The following is an 18687-nucleotide window of genomic DNA, read 5'->3' as shown; positions in this document are numbered from 1 at the left end:
CTATTCCTTAATGATGCCAAACCTGTCCCTACTCACAAGATCAGGATCTTTATAACTTCTCTTCCTTTTTCTTGGATTGTGTTTCCTCAGATATTTCCACATGGCTCACTCCCTTATTTTACTGAATTCTCTGCTCTTACCCAGTTCCTGAATTTCTCTACCTGAAACAGGTAATCAATCTACTTCACCCTGTGTGATGGTCTCTTCCCTTAAGAACTAGCATTTGCATACAAAAATATTTACATGCTAAGGACGTGTTTGCCCACAGACAAATGCAATCAACTCAAAGACACAGATGTTTTTCAAAATGACACAAGATCCTAACTCACAAAACAACCTCAACCACTAGCTTTGCTATTCACAAAAGCAAGGATATTACACAATACTGGGCACTAGTTTTTTATTTGATATGGTCCTTGCAGCTTTATCTCACTTCTTAAAATGTGAATTTCAATCTTTATTGTTTTAAAAATATTTAAGTTATGTAATAATTTCAAATTCAATTGTTAAAAACAATATTTATTGAACAGTCACTGGGGAGACATGCTGTTGGTTTCTTGGCATATTTCCAGAAATTGATCATATATAGAGGAAAGTGTATACATAAATGTAATAAATACTTTATTTAGGAAATAATTTTATTGTTAACTTATTTGTAATAATAGATATAATTATCTTTTGTCATTATTATTTTTATTATTGCCTTTTATGGCATATGGAAATTCCCAGGCTAAGGGTTGAATTGGAGCTGTAGCTGCCAGCCTATGTCAGAGCCACAGCAATGCGGGATCTGAGCCATGACTGCGACCAACACCACAGCGCACATCAATGCTGGATCCTTAACCCAGTGAGCAAGGCCAGGGATCGAACCAGCATCCTCATGGATACTAGTCGGATTTGTTTCTGCTGAGCCACAATGGGAACTCCTGATCATTATTATTTTTGAATGTATATATTATATTCACACAATTCAAGTGACATAAATAAAGAGTTATACAGTGAAAAGTATCACCTTCACATTTGTTCTGGAGAAATAGCTCTCTTCACTGGAGGAAATCAATATTGTAAAATTTTTAAAAATTATTCCATAAATATTTAATGATAAGCAGGCACATATGTAATCTTTATACCTATATATTGTGGGTTAATAAACATGAGTTTTCACTTTGATTTTTTAAAAATGGAAGTCTTTCTGTGTCATAAAAAATGACACTTTTTTATAATTTTATAGCATTATTTTTACAGTTATATGGTCTTTTAGTTTATGATGATAACAATGTTTTATTTAGCCTTGCTTTTCCTGAGGGCTATTTATGATTTTTCCACTTATAATTCTGCAAATAATAAAATTATATCTGTATTAATTCACACATATGCCAGTGCATTTGCAGGTCAAATTCCTAAGAGAATTGCTGGATTGAATAGTAGGCATATTTATCATTTTAATAGATTTGAGCAGAATGTGTTTCATAACAACTGAACACATTTACATCACAATGTGTCACTAAGATTTTTAAATTAATTCAATCTGATAGATGAACAATTATTATCTCTGGATAGGAATTATTGTATTTCTTTTTTCTGTGATGTCTTATAAATGCACTCACTTGTTAAACTGGGCTATAACTGACTTTCTCTAATGACAGCAAAGAGTTATTTTTATATGGAGGAAATTAGACCACTTTGTGGAATATAAAATTTGCTTTTTCAGTTTATTTTTTCTCTAGTTGTCCTTCCAGTTGAATCAAAAATTGAATTCCAAAAGGATATTATTCACTAGTTACTGCATGTTTAAAACTTTTATATGTTATTTCTTTCTGAGCTATCAATTTTGAACTATAAAAATTACTTGGGACAAATACATTACCTTTGAGAATTATGGAGAGTTTTTTTTCTACCGTTTTCTCCTGTTGAAGGAAGCTGGAACACTCATAAAGATTTACTTCAACTATGTTCTCATTTGTGATGATTCCTTTGACTCTCAGTTTAAACTTAACTCAGTTTTTCTTTGTTTTACAACATGATTTTACATCTTTCCGACATACCTATTTCCATTTATGTGACATTTTACAGGGTTCAATAAATAGATGATACTAATTAAATTTGGAATAAATCAATGAATTTGTTGAATCCCGGATGCACTACACTTTTAGAGTTGCCAAGCAGAATATCCAGAAACTAAATATTACGTTTTTTTAAAATCAGTCACTATTTTTCTGCTACACATATTGGATGACCATTATGGTTTTTGAGAACCATTCTGGCCTCACTTTTATGAATAGAAGTACTTAGATAAAACTGAAAATGAATTATTAACTTTTGACTCATTAACTTCCTTAAAACCTTAACTAGAACATTTATTTATACAGAAAAGTATAAAATCATATTACATTTCATAAATAATATCAGGGGATTAAAGACACTGAAAGCACTTTTTAGCATCCCAAAATTATTTGAAAGTACAATATAAAAGAAATATGTACTTACATAAAAATCTCGTGTTCTTATGTTTAATTATCAAGTTTTTACCAACTGTTTCTTTGAGATACTTTATCTCCATACCCTATTTTAACTGTAAGAAGAGTCAGTTATTACTATAGGAGCCTGAGGTGCTTAAGCTTTATAATATTGGATTCTGTGCATGCTTGGGTTATGTGTTTAATCAGTAGCAACAACAATGTAAAGTACAGTATGTCAGCATTTACTACAGATTCCCTTTTAATGAATCAAAAACAAATAGATGCAAATAATTTTATCCAAAAAAAATTTAAAACTTTTACCAACTGTGATTTGGATAAGTTATATGAAAAAGTGAAGACTCATTTTCTGACTCCTCCATATTTATCTAATAGCAAGAGGCACTGTTTGGTATAATACCCAATCCCAAAGATATAATAAAGTTTCAATTCATGTTAAGTATTATTGCCATTCTCATTAGTACCAGCATATTTGTATGTATATGGAATTATTTGTAATAATAAAAAGATCAGTAAATTAGTATAAAAATTATTTGTGAATTTTTCCAAGGATAGACATGATCTCTTCACTGCAATAAATTCAGTTTCAACATACAAGTTTCAGATAATATATGAAATATTCACCTTCTTATTTCTTAGGGAAAGCCCCTTTTTAGTTATTTTTTGTTCATCTACTGAAAGACCTTGGTCATTGTGATAAGGAACTAAATGTTTAAAAATATTTTATAGATGTTTTCCAGAGTCATAAGTTTATTTATGTTTATTATTTAAATAAACATAAGTTGTTTATTTATTCATTGCTGTCTTTTTTATGGTGAAAAATTCTCTGTTGACCTAGGTTATTTTAAACCTAACCAGAATCCGTAAGTATCTTTCATTATACCTCCATTTATTTATGACTTGACATGATTTTCTGGCAATTTTAATCAATTATTATAAAAAAACACATTGTTTAAAGAAACCAAAAGGCCCAATTTTGTCAAATTAGTGTACATAATGAATCCAAAAATTCATATATTTGGTAAATTAATATGCAATTTTATATTTTTTCTAATTGGTATGTTATATAATGTGTAAGGTAGATGCATGAATTATACAAAGAACCACTCCTAAATGGATAACTTAAATATGAGGTAAGCAAAAGTAAGTCAGCAACTAAGAATTTGATTTCATAAATAAGAAAGCAAACAAAAATGTTCCAAGAGTAAAAGAGATTTGAACTCAACATAACTGAACTTAATTTAAGAGTTCAATTCAACCAGAATCTTCCCCAGCAATGGAAAAAAAATAACCCAAGTAAATACAGTGCTGATTTTATCTACCCAACTAAAATTCAAGTTAAAGGATATTTATAGAAATAAAACCATCCAGTTTCCAATTCACAATGCCTGGCATCCAAAAAAATTTAGCAAGCATAGGGAGTTCCCAATGTGGCTCAGCAGAAATGATTCTTACTAGTGTCCATGAGGATACAGGTTTAATCCCTGACCCCCCCTCAATTGGTTAAGGATCCAGCATTGCCTTGAGCTGTAGTATAGGTTGCGGCTCAGATCTGGTATTGCTATGGCTGTGGGATAGGCCTGCAGCTACAGATCCAATTAGACCCCTAGCTTGGGAATCTCTATAATCCACAGGTGTGGTTATAAAAAGCCTAAGAAAAATTAGCAAGCAAGAAAATAAGCAGAAATTTATTATAATGGGTCATTAAGATGAGAACGTTGAGAGAAAAATGTCAATTAATTCAGATAGAACTGGAAGTCATATAGATGTTAAAATTAGTAGACAAGGATGTTAAAATAATTATTATAACAATATTCTGTAACATCAAAAATATAGCAAAGGTATGGAAGATGTAAGACAGGCCCAAAATGAAACTACAATGAAGAAAATATTATAATGCGTAAGATTAAATATACAATGGATGTTATTAACATCAAATTTAACATTAAGAAGAAAAGATGGGGAGTTCTCATTGTGGCACAGTGGAAACAATTCCAACTAGTGTCCATGAGGATGTGGATTTGACCCCTGGCCTAACTCAGTGGGTTAAGGATCCAGTGCTGCTGTGAGCTGTGGTGTAGGTTGCAGATGCTGCTCAGATCCTGCATTGCTGTGGCTGTGACATAGGCCTGCAGCTGTAGCTTCAATTGGACCCCTATCCTGTGAACATCCTTATGCCACAGGAGCAGCCGTAAATTAAAAAAAAAATAAAAAACAAGAAGAAAAGATTACTGAACATGAGCCTTTGTATCAGAAAAATTCAAAATAAATAGGACAAAAGAAGAAAATAAATACACAACATAGCATCACTGAGCTGTGAAAAAATATTAAGCTACTTCAAATTTATGTAATTGGAATGGCTGAAGGAGAGTGGAAGAAGGGGGTTAAGAAAAATATATTTAACAAAAAAATTGTGAAAACTTTCTAAGTTTGGTGAAAACTAGTAAACCTACAGTTCCAAAGCAAAACATACATGAAGACACCTACATGAAATAACATCATAGACAAATTGCTCCAAGTCAAGACAAAGTGAAAATCTTAGAAGCAGACAGAAAATAGTAAGTTACATATATATGAATAAAAATAAGAATGACATCAGGCTACTCATCAGAAACAATTCAAACCAGAAGATAATGAAGCAACATCAATACACTAAAAAAGAAAACCTAGAAGTCTATAACATGTGAAGATATCTTTCAAAGGTAAGGTGATTTTTTTATTTTTATTTTTGCAGAGATATGAAAAATTGAACGAACTCATCCAAGTCAGAACCACACTATGAGAAATGTTATAGAAAGTCAAATATAAAATGAAAGTAGAATATAAAATGAAAATATTGATATACAACATTGAAAGCTGTAATTAGGTTAGTAATGTATATATTTCTAATATTTAAATTGATTTAAAGATAATTGGCTGTTTAAGGAAAATAAAAATACTGGGTTTTATGACATATGTAAGGGTAAAATGTATGACATTGATAACAAAACAGGAGAAGAGAAATATAGATATACTACTGCAAGATTTGTAAATCTGCACTTTTCTTATATATTATTATAATATGTTAAATATATTCAATAATATGACTTGAAGGTAACACCAAGTTAAAGATAAGTTAAAGTTACATTAATCTTAAAGCAATTGGTAAAATACCAAATCAAACAGCTATAGCTAATTAAATCAGTTAAAATAGGAGAAAACATGAAATCCTTAAAAATATTCAATGAATCCAAAAGAAGTAAAAAGTTAGGGGGGAAAAGAACAACAAAAAAGAATGGTAAAAATAGAAAGCATGTCATAAAGTGTTCATTCAAATTGAACCATATTAAATGCTAAAAGTCTAAATGTACCAATTAAGGTAAGGATAGACTGAATTAAAATCAGGACCTAAATATATACTGTCTCCAAAGGAAACACTTAAAATATAAATACAAAATTAAGTTAAAAGTAATGGTAAAACATATGTACTATGTTAATCCTTATTAAAGAAAACTTAAAATTGGAACCATGAAATAAGTAATATCAGAGTAGAGAATATAATAGGAATAAAGACGGTTATTATTTAATGATAAAGATGTTAATTCATCAGGAAGAGACAACAACCCTAAACTTTTAGGCATCCAGACAGAGTAAAAAATACATGAAAAAAAAATAGAACCATTAGAAGAATTAAATTATGTCTTACTATAGTTTGAGACTGTAATATTTTTCTCAGCAATTGATAGAATAGAGAGGACATCAGCAGTAATGCAGAATAATTCCTAAACAGCACTATCAACAAACTTGACCTATTGAACATTTATGGATTACTTATGAAAAACAGTACAATACATTCTTTTCAACTGCACAAAATTTTTACCAATATGGACCACATTCTGAGTCATAAAGCACATTTTAGTATTTTTAAGGAGATAAAATTATGGAAAATACACTTTCTGGCCATAATAGAATTAAATTACAAATCAGTAACACCAAGATCTCTGGGAATTCACTACATATTTAGAAACTGAAAAAAATCAAGAAAGATAATAAAAAGGAAATAAGAAAGTATCCTAAACAAAAGCAACATGAAAATACAATATATTCAAATAATGGGACATAGCTAAGTTGGTGTTTTCAGGGAAATTTATGAAGAAAATCTTGTATTAGAAGTAGCCTAGTTCAGGGAGTTTCCTTCGTGGCTCAGCGGTTAACAAACCCTACTAGTATCCATGAGGATGCGGGTTCAATCCCTGGCCTCACTCAGTGGGTTAAAGATCCAGCATTCCCATGAGCTGTGGTGTAGGTCACAGACGTGGCTCAAATCTGGCATCGCTGTGGCTGTGGCATAGGCCGGCAGCTGCAGCTCTGATTCGACCCCTAGCTTGGGAACTTCCATGTGCCACAGGTGCGTCCCCAAAAAGACACACACACACACACACACACACACACACACACACACAAAGCCTAGTTCAATGAATTTAGCTTCTATCATAAAATATAAAAAGAAGAGCAAATAAAAAATATATAAGGATAAAATTAATAAGTTTAAAAAAGGAGAATATAAGTGAAAATAAATTAAATCAAAAGTCAGTTCTTTAAGATAAAATTGATTAAACTCTACACATATACTAATTGGTGGGGAGGGAAAGATCAAGGGACAGAGAGAAAAATAAGTTATCAGTATCAGAAATTAGAGAAGTGACATCACTCCACATCTACAGATATTCACAGGATAACAAGAATATTATGAACAACTTTTTGCCATTAAATTTCAAAACTTACATGAAAAAAGCAAATCTCTTTAAAGCAAAAATGTAAAAGCTCACTGAAAAATAAATAGACCTATAGCTATTAAAAGGATTCTGTACGTGGGTTAAAAAAATTCCCAAAGAGAAATCTCACACTGAGATGTCTTCAAAAATGTACCAAAAAGGCTGAAGGAAGTAAAAACAATTTTACCCAAACACTCTATAAAAATACATAAAATTAGTAAGTCCAAACTCATTCTATTAGTCCAGCATTATTCTGTTATCGAACTCTGACAAAGACATTACAACAAAAGAAAACTACTGAACACCACACTTCATAAATATAGATGTAAAAAAAGACTTCGAAATTTTAGTAAGTCCTATGTGGGAAAAGAATCTGGAAAAGAATAGACATATGTATATGAAACTGAATCACTCTGTTGTACACCTAAAGTGAACACGACATTATGGATTAACTATGCTCCAATATAAAATAAAAATTAAATGTAAAAAATAGCAAATCAAATTTAACATTATTGAGGAAGGATAATACATCAGAACCAATTAGGCTTTATTTCAGTAATTCAAGATTGTTTTAATATTTAGAAATCACCATAATAAAAAAATGATCATCTCCACATACAGAAAAAGCATTTGACAAAATACCCTTTTTTGATTTTTGAAAATGTCCTAGTTAGTAGAAGAAAAAGCCCTAGTAGATGATAAAGAGTGTATCATCAACATGATAGTGTATAAAAACAAATATATTTAGCTAATTTTTAACAAAACTGCAAAGACAATTCAATGGAAAAAAATGATAGTCATTCCAAAAAATGGTGTTATGTTGAGTGCATATCCTTTTGAAATTAACCTTCATACGCTGCATCATAAACAAAATTAACTGAAAAGGACCCAGAAATTTAAAGTAAAACCTAAAACTATAAAACATCTATGAAAAAAATACCAGAAGAAAAAAATCTTTGTGATCTGGGCAAATGTTTCATAGATACAATAATAAAAGCACCCTCCATAAATTAAAAAAAAAAGACAACATGAATTTCTCCAAAATAAAGAATTTCCCACTCTTCAAAAGATGCTATTAAATAATGAAAAGACAACACATAGCCTGGGAGAAAATATTTTCAAATCATATATGTGGCAAAGAACATTGAGTGGAACATAGAACTCTCTCAACTAAATAATAAGAAAACGAATAATACAAATTTGCAAAAAATTTGAACAATCACTTCATCATAGAAGATATGTGAAAGACAAAAAAAGCACATAAAAAGACTCTAAACTTACCGCTGCACACCTGTTGGTACAGATAAAAGTAAAAATAATGATATATCAAGGGTTTGTGAGGCTATGGAGGAATTGGAATTCTCACATGTTGCTGGTGGGGATCAAAATGATACAACTGCAAATCAACTGCAATGGAAAAAATAAAAATCATAAAAAAATAAAATGATACAACTGCTTTTTAAAGGTGCAGTTTCTTGAAAAGTTATACATATACTTCAAATCACCCAGCCATTTCATGCCAAGGAAAGCAAATATCCACACTTGCATATAAATGTCTAGCTGCTTTATTTGTAACAGCCCTAAACTGGAAACAACACAACTATCCACGAATAGGTGAATGGATTAAAAAGTTACTGTATGTCCATAAAATGGAATACTATTCAGAAATAAGAAGTAAGGAATTACTGATATACACAATGTGAAAGAATCTCAAAATAATTATGAGTAGAGAAAGTTAAAAAAGGATATTGTAGGATTATGTTTATGCAAACTTCTGAAAAAATAAAGCTATAATGATAAAAAGTAAGTATGCGGCTGCCTCTGGATGGGTCTGGGCATAGAGAAAGGCCTGGCTGAAGGATAATAAAGAGGCAGGAAGAAATGTTTGGAAGTGACGGATATATTTATTTTCTTAATTGTGGTGATGGTTTTATGAGTGTATACACAGGACAAAACATATTGTGTAATTAAATTATATGCATATTTGGTATGCCATTTATACATCAAGAAGAGGGTTACTCTGAGATGGGCCTGAAAATAAGTTATGTGGGAAAAGTAAATCACCTTCTATGTGAGAATAAAAAAGTCCTGTCCCTTATTGGGATCTTTTAGAGGTGTGATAAGTCATATTTTTAAGACAGTGAATTTAGGCAGGATTTAGTAAACAAATAATAGAGTTACCTCAGGTTTGTTGCTTAAGACATAAATTTTTCATAATATAATCACATATTTGAAACTGAAGTTAGAGCTACCAACCTGACCAAAAAACCTGGCCAAAAATAATCTCTGTGCTTTTTTTTTTTTTGAGAAATGTAATAATCAAAGAAGAGAAATCTGGATAATTATAATATACCAGTTTTTTGGTGTGTGTGGTTTCTTGTAATTTTTAATGTTTTAAAAACATACAAATATTATAAATTAGAGCACTCTTTGAAAAAAAAGTAAATTTTGTAACTTTTGGCTTTATTATTTAAAGCCTCTGATAATTTCAAAAAGAAATCCTCTTTATGGGAGCCCAAGTTATCTGTTATTTTTGACTTCCACTTGGTATTAATGTAGCTTTACAGAATACATTTGCTATAATTTATACACGTAAACACATACACAGGCAGAGAAAGCTACAGATAGAGTTCTTATATAAAAGTTCTTAAAATATTATTATTATAACTTTCCACTAAAATTTCCATGCAGAAACACCACAAAATGAAAATTTGAAACTGAAAATGATAGTTGAGCTGTTATCTGAACTATTTCCCTATCTTTGACACCCTATTTTAAAGAGTGAAAAATTACCAGAATGAAAAACAGTGAAAAGTTGCTATCTTAGAGTCTCTAATATGGTTCAAAATCACAAAGGATATAGAAATGAGAAAACCAATTCCTTTATGATAGGGCTTGGATTTTTTTTTTTTTAAGAAAAGATTCTTTTCCTAACTGCTATAAAGACTCCCCTCTTTTCAAGCAGATAAATAAACATAAAAAAATTACTGACAGGTTTACATTCTGGGAAAATATATTAAAACTGGGGAAGCCCCACTTCCAGAAGTAAAGTATTATCAGGTAAAAAAAAAAGATTAAAAATATGATATCAGAGATTCTCAATCAAATTAGTGTCAGAAAGCCAGAGCATACGAAAAGAAGAAAACCTTATCTCTTTTTAGTGAAACCATTTGAGGCTGGTAACAACTCTGCATTGTTGGGAGACAATTCTCTATGGAACTCTCACATTTTGTCCAGCAGAGGCACTGATGTCCCTTAGCTACAGATGACTTATCCAGGATGTTCATAAAGCAAACAACCTTGGGAGAGAGAGTTTTTATTTCTACAGAAGGTGGGTTTGGTTACTGTTCAGTACAATAAAGATAGTATTTTCTTCCAAAAAAAAAGATTGGCAGGTTTGCTTGCATTTCATTTTAAGCCTGGAATTTCCTAATTTGGGGATTCAACTGCTATGTCACGAATCAACTGATTGTGCACTCAATTCATCCAGGAAACTAGGGACTTGAGGGCCATGGGGTACTGGCATGGAATGAGGGTCCTTCTGCTGCTGCTTGTGTGTAGATTCTGTCTCTGACTCAGGAGTGTTGTCTCCTGTCAGCTTGAATGAAACTGCTTACTAGTTTCACCAAACTTTTAGTTTGTTAGCTTCCCAATGGGATAAAATTCAGGTCCTTTCCAGTTCTTGACATGTCTATAATGGAGAAATAGCATTACAAGCTCTTCCATAATGATCTGGATATGGAAGGCGATCTAATCTACTGATAAAAAGGGCAAACCTAAGGCAAAATGTAAGGACTACAATCTAGGGTTTAGTCATCGGTCCTTATTCCAAGGGAAAAAAAAAAAACAGGAAGAGAGATATATGAATAGGTAATATACAGAAGTTATAAGATATTTCAGAACAAAGTTAAAAGAAGCCTCTTAAAGATTAAAACATTTCTAAAAAAAATTACTGCCAAAAAAATTGAATTATTTCATATTCTTTTTATGTCTCAAAAGACTATAAAGGTATATTGTATATATAAGTTATCTAAAAGATTTTACTCACACACATGCAGTTATTAAATGAATTTATAAAAACTAATTGAATACATGTTCCAAAAACAGAGACTTCATTATATAATAGGACTTAGTAGAGGTATTAATACAGTTGCACCTGAAAATATCAGTCAATTTGCTAAACAAATACACCAAATTTATTAGAGCTTAGCGTTATAATACTGGAACAAATAGCTTTATGATACAAACAAAACAAAATAGTAAGACAATGGAGAGGTTAGACAGGAATCAGATATCCTACTTTTGAATATCAGAACTTATGTGAAACCGTAACAGGTTATGTAATCTTCCTGAGACCTATTAACCTCAAATATAAAGGACTGTGTGGGAAACAAATTATTGATGAAAATTAGCACAGTTTTATTCACTGAAACCAGAAGTTGAGATAGAGTTTAGGGTGTATTTTATGCATTAGGAAATAAAACCTCTTAAGGAATGTGTTTTCCCTTGACAGAGAAAGAAAAACTGCAGTGCCAGAAAGATTCATATAATCATATAGGAAGTTCTGAAATGTTAAAGAAAAATCTTGCATTCCTGGGATAAACTACAATGAGTAATGACATATTTTTCTTTGTATATTTTTGCATCAACATAGTAAATTTGGTTTAGATTCTTTGCATTTATACTTATGAGGGATCTTGGTCTTTGGTTTTCTCTCTTGTATTTTCTTTACTAGTTCTAATGTAAGGATAATGCTAACCCATAGAATATATTACAGATTGTTCCCTCTTCTATTTTCTGAAAGAATTTGTGTGGAATTGGTATTATGTCTTTCCTTAATATTTAGAAGAATCCTCCACTGAACCGATCCAGGGTAATTTTTTTTTTTTGTAGGCATATTTTAAACTACAATTTCAATTTCTTTTATAAATCCAGGGCTATTGAGCTATTTATTTCTACTTGGTGAGTTCTTACAGTTGGTGCCATTCAAGAATTTTTCATTTCATCTAATTTACCAAATTTATTGTTAAAATATTAGTGAAGAATATTGACTTATTATCCTTTTATCACATATGTGATTTCACTTATTTTATTCCTGATACTGGTAATAGGGTCACTCATGTCTTATTTTTTTTCTGACTGGTTTGATTTGAGTGGTTGTTTACACTGGCAGAAGAGGGGAGCAATTTTTCCTCTCAAGGGACATTTGGCAATATATGAATGCTTGGGGAAATAGTTTTGATTTTAAGACATATTTCTGTTATTGATTATAATGTAATTCATTACAAAAAGAAAATATACTTTTCTGACATAAACGACAGCAACATCTCAGATTCACCTCTCAGAGTATTGACAACAAAAGCAAAAATAAACAAATGGGACCTACTCAAACTTCAAAGTTTCTGCACAGCAAAGGAAACCCTAAACAACACAAAAAGACAACCCACAGAATGGGAGAAAATCTTTGCAAGTGAATCAAATGACAAGGGATTAATCTCCAAAATTTATAAACACCTTCTGCAGCTCCATACCAAAAAACCAAACAAGCCTATCAAAAAATGGGCAGAAGATCTAAACAGACAGTTCTCCAAAGAAGACATACAGATGGCCAAGAAACACATGAAAAGATGTTCAACATCACTCATTATTAGAAAGGTGCAAATCAAAACCACTCTGAGGTACCACCTTACACCAGCCAGAATGGCCATCATCCAAAACAAACAATAAGTGCTGGAGAGGGTGTGGAGAAAAAGGAACCCTCGTACACTGTTGGTGGGATTGTAAATTGGTGCAACCACTGTGGAAAGCAGTATGGAGATTCCTCAGAAAACTAAACATGGAACTACCATTTGACCCAGCAATCCCACTCCTGGGCATCTACCCAGAGAAAACCACCACTCGCAAAGACACATGTACTCCGATGTTCATTGCAGCACTATTTACAATAGCCAAGACATGGAAACAACCTAAATGTCCATCGACAGAGGAGTGGATCCAGAAGATGTGGTACATATACACAATGGAATATTACTCAGCCATTAAAAAGAATGAAATACCAGCATTTTTTGCAACATGGATGGACCTAGAAACTATCATGCTAAGTGAGGTCAGCCGTACAATGAGACACCAACATCCAACACTTTCACTGACATGTGGAATCTGAAAAAAGGACAGACTGAACTTCTTTGCAGAACAGATGCTGGTTCACAGACATTGAAAAACTTATGGTCTCCGGAGGAGACACTTTGGGGGGTGGGGGGATGTGCCTGGGCTGTGGGATGGAAATCCTGTGAAATCAGACTGTTATGATCATTATACAACTACAGATGTGATAAATTCATTTGAGTAATAAAAAATTAAAAAAAAAAAGAAAATATACTTTGTATGATTTGAACTCCATATAGAGACTTGTTTTATGGCCCAGAATGTGGTACATCTTGGTAAATGATCAAACTGCACATTGAATGAGTGTCATTCTGCTGTTGTTCCATAGAGTATATAAGTATTAAGATGGTTGATTTGTTCAAGTTAACTGTATTTTTAATGATTTTCTATCTATGTAAACTATCAGTTTTTGAAAGCAAGTGTTGAGATCACTGATAAAAATACTGAATTTGCATAGTTTATCCTTTATGTTGTCTTTTTATAATGTTTCACTTCTGTTACCTCTGTTAGTAGGTATCTAAACAAACAATTTCGTTTTGGTTTATGTACTTTTTGAATTGCATCCATAATCATTATTACTTTAAGTGTCTATTCATAGTAATATTCCTTCTCTTGCTCAAATCTACCTTTCTATGATATTAATACCCATTCTTCAATTGTTTTTTAGTATTAATCTGGGATGTACTTTCAATCTTTTTACAGCAAGCTATCGGTGTCTTTTGTGTCTAATATGCATTTCTTATGGACAACTTTTTGTTGTTTTTTGCTTTATTATTATCCAACCTAACAACCTTTCATTTTAGTTGGGACATTTAATTGGGATTTAATTTATTTTTAATGTGAATATTGATATGGTTATGTTTAAATCTACCACATTTCTACTTTATACTTTTTATTCTGCTTTCTTTTAGATAAAAGGAATATTATTTATGATTTATTTTTATCCTTTATTAGCTTATTAGGTTTACTGTTTTTGCTACTTGCTTTAGGGTTTAGATTGCACATTTTAAACTTATCAAAAAATACATTCAAAGGATATTATAGCATTTTGATATAGTATAAAAGCCTTTGATATAGTATAAAAACCTCCCCTCCTGGCCTTAGTGTTATTGTTGGCATAACTATCCTCTAGGAGCTTTTTTCTAGATGAGTTTCATATAGATAATGAGAAAAGTTATTCAACACCTGCCTTGTTTAGACATTATATATTATATTCTAGGCATGTATACTAACTTAATCCTCATGTCTTATGTGATAACAATCATTACTTTCATTTTTCAGATATGAAACCTGAAGCTCAAGGAGATTATATAACCTACCTGAGAAAATTTCTAAGTAGGGGAAATGAAAATCAAACCCAGATCTTTATAATTATGAAACCCATGTGTGTTTGTTTTTATATACCACCATTTTCAATAAGTATTTATTTAATGAATAAATGAACTTCTAAATTAGTGTATTTGATAGACAAAAGAAAGGTACTCTGAATACCAAAATATTTACATTTTCTTTGCTTGATAAATACCTAATTTGTTCATAAATAGAATATATCCATTAGCTTAAAATCATAAACAACAAATTAGCACCTAAAATGTTTATTGAGAGTGTTATCAGTGAACATGCAAGTAGTTAATTAATAAGCAAGAACCGCTAATGCTCAGAAAATGTTTAGCAAATATTGCACAAAGTATAGTATAGCCATATGATGACAGAGTCTGTTTTCTCCTAAGTTCCAATGAGAAAATGGTACTCCCAATCTTAGCACTTTAGCCATCCCCACAAGTTAGGTAGAATAATACCGTATGGTGCTGATATTTGATATTTCAGAGATTAACAAGTGAAGCTGGAGGCCAGTACTCCACAGAGTAACATGCAGGAAAGCACAACCTTTTGGGAATCAACCGATAGAGACTGCTTATATACATATATTTATAAGTGCAAACTTCATGTTTTCAAAGGAGTTATGTTCTCTCAATAGCTCTCTTCTCAGTGAAATACTGAAAAGGAGAGAAATGAGGGAATAAATCTGTATTGACATAATCTATTAAACATAATATGAACTAAAGATAATCTTTTAAGAAAAACATGTGAGAAATTCAGGGAAGAAGAGAACAGGAACAGTTATTAAAGAAATAAAAAAAAATAGGACTGACAAACATTTCAAGATTATTTTGTGGGATGTGGATACTATTTCATAGGATATCAACTCCACGGCAGTAACCATTAGTAAGTAAAGTGGTAGGTGAGACAGGATTATCTATGGTTACTTGACAAGTTTGGTAATGAAAGATAAATGAGCGAGTTTTAGGGAAAGGTGCAGGGGATGTTGATTAGCTATAGTGAAATCAAGGTTGATTAGAGTAATAGAAGAGAGTTGATGGATTGAACGAATTATGAGGGTTTGAGTGATCTTACAGAATTAGAAACTATGAAAGTCAAGGAATGCAAAGAGAGAAGAATACCATGAGTGTCACCTTGGAAGTGGAACAGTTTTCTACAATGGTAGGGTTTAAGGTTCTGCCGTGGGAATAGATAGTTGCAATATTGGAGATGGAAGCCATTTAGATCAAGGACTCCAAAGTACAATTATACACAATGAAGGTTCTAGTTATTTTAACTTGCCTTTAATTAAACTAAACAATATAGATTTAGTAACTGAATTTAGATAATAGACACTGGATGAGCATATTTAGACCCAATAAACAAAAACATGCATATGTGTCATGAAATGGATGTCAAATCAAGGCATCTTGCGTAATAACTAGTTGTTCTACCTTGTGTGACTCAAACCTTTCTTCTTTACAACAAGAATAGATTTGTTAGGAGTTCCCGTTGTGGCTCAGTGGTTAATGAATCCGACTAGGAACCATGAGGTTGCAGGTTCAATCCCTGGCCTTGCTCAGTGGGTTAAGGATACAGCGTTGCCATGAGCTGTGGTGTAGGTCACAGACGCGGCTCGGATCCCGCGTTGCTGTGGCCCTGGCGTAGGTCGGTGACTACAGCTCCAATTCAACCCCTAGCCTGGGACCTCCATATGCCGTGGAAGCAGCCCTAGAAAAGGCAAAAAGGCAAAAAAAAAAAAAAAAAAAAAAAAAGAATAGATATGTTAGGAATTAACCAGTTTTCACCCTCAAAAGCTTATTTTTTAAAATTTACAGTCAACTGTTAAAGTATATAAAATACTATGAAATAAAAATACTGAGAGAACAGTTACAAATATTGAAAAATAGTCTTAGAATATTTTGAGAGAACATTTTTGCAAGAACTATTTATTTAAAATATTAGAAACTTACATGTATGTGTGTGTATGCATATATGTGTGTGTACATGTGCATATATATATATATATATATATACACACACTATTATTCTTATCTTAATGGATAAGAGATATTAAAATGTTATCTTGCGATTCTTCAAAATAACCTGAAGATATTAATACAAACATGAGGCATAATTCCTGTATTATTTGGATTTTCTTCTCTTTTAGGAGTTTCTAAGCAACTTTTTTTTGGTGTGTAATAGATAGCAAAACCTTTACATCCTACTGACTGGGAATGAACATGAGAAGTAGTCCAGAGAAAAAGCCAAGTGCCTTAAACTTATTTTCATCCACAAAGTCTCTATTTCAGAAAAATGTGGCACAGAACTATGTTATAATTGGAAACAGTTGTTTATAAACACTATTTTGTAGCTCATGTTATTAATTCAAATCAAATTATCCCATAAGGATAAAAATTTTTAATGTAATAGCCATTTTTCATAATAATTCAAAACTGGGGTTCAGGCTAGTTATTTCTTTCATTTTACCATATAACTTTGGGTACATAGACAAAGTTTCATTTACTTCCTAAGAAGGTATTATATAACTTCTTCCTATTTTGGACTTTTTTTTTTTTTTTGGTTAGAATTTCAGATTTACTTTTACTGTTTTTCTTTTTTTTTTTTTAATTTATTTATTTATTTTTGTCTTTTTGCTATTTCTTTGGGCCACTTCCACGGCATATGGAGGTTCCCAGGCTAGGGGTCAAATTGGAGTTGTAGCCGCTGACCTATGCCAGAGCCACAGCAACGCGGGATCCGAGCCGCGTCTGCAACCTACACCACAGCTCACCGCAACGCCGGATCATTAACCCACTGAGCAAGGCCAGGGACTGAACCCGCAACCTCATGGCTCCTAGTCGGATTCGTTAACCACTGCGCCACGACGGGAACTCCCTTTTACTGTTTTTTTAAGTCTGATACTTAATTATCACACAGCTGTAATTCAACCAATATTACCCTTTCCTCAGATTAATGTTACTCCCTCCAAAAATTTTTTATGAACTCATACAGCTTGGTTAGTTCCATCTTATACACACTTCTACCATGCTGGAGAGGCTCACATCAAAAACGTGTCACACCACATTATAGTTTTATCTTAAAAATTATATACCTTAAAGTATACAATTACATGCTCTGATTAAACAGCAAGTCCTATAAATAGATCATTTATATTCCTTACTTTGCCAGAGACATTTTCATTTTTTTAACTGTTTTTTTTTCCACACTCTGGATATCACAGTCAAATTTCCCTAGTTTGGATGATTAATTATATAGCCACTCCACTTATAAATTCTATACCCCTAACAACAACCAGAAAGCTAGGTGAATGGTAACCACTCAAAGATTTGTGGAATTAATAAATGAATAAACAGTTAAGTCAATAAGTGAACTGATCCCAGTACCCTTAATTCTGTTTTTAGAAAAGATATTTTGGAATGTCCTCTTTAAAAAACTTGATCATTCACTTTGCATCCACAACAGAAAAAGAAGAATGAATAACAGACAAATATCCTATGCCCAAACTTGCTAACATTTTCATATATTACTTATGAGAAAACTACTTCTTCAATTTATATGGACAGTTATCTATTTTTCTGTTTACCTCTTTCTGTGCCTTTCTCTTTTTTTGTATCCCTCTCTGTCTCTCTTTGATTCTCTCTTATGGCTTGTTGTTTTTCATAATTCTTCATGGTATCAGTGCAGACAAGACTTAAAAGATCTTTATGCAGTGCTCTGTTAACTATAAAATATTTCATTTATAGATTTCAGTACTTCTTATCTATTTTTTTTTGAAGAATTTAATCATGAATTATACATACCAGTACAGCATGAAATATTCAACTCATGTTCTTTCATTTCAGTTCAACCTACCAAACAAAGAAAGATTTATTTGAACATAGAAAAGAGGGGACCTGTGTGTAGCAATGTGACAGTACTATTTAATAGCATTTTTCCCATAGCAGGGC

The 18687-nt window shown here is 31.8% G+C and overlaps 1 long non-coding RNA gene across 1 annotated transcript in view; it reads right to left on the bottom strand.

Annotated features, from left to right (window-relative positions):
• LOC110257009 overlaps positions 1–18687 on the bottom strand; it is a 60910-nt gene that overhangs the window by 24801 nt on the left and 17422 nt on the right. The window contains exon 2 of the long non-coding RNA XR_002339135.1: positions 18541–18588. This is a non-coding gene — a long non-coding RNA (uncharacterized LOC110257009). The remainder of the gene's footprint in view (positions 1–18540; positions 18589–18687) is intronic.

Source organism: Sus scrofa, chromosome 1 (genome assembly GCF_000003025.6).
Source record: "Sus scrofa isolate TJ Tabasco breed Duroc chromosome 1, Sscrofa11.1, whole genome shotgun sequence".
Classification (NCBI taxonomy): Eukaryota; Metazoa; Chordata; class Mammalia; order Artiodactyla; family Suidae; genus Sus; species Sus scrofa.
The sequence above is the reverse complement of the archived record's forward strand: the minus strand, read 5'-3'. Positions and strand labels throughout refer to the sequence as shown.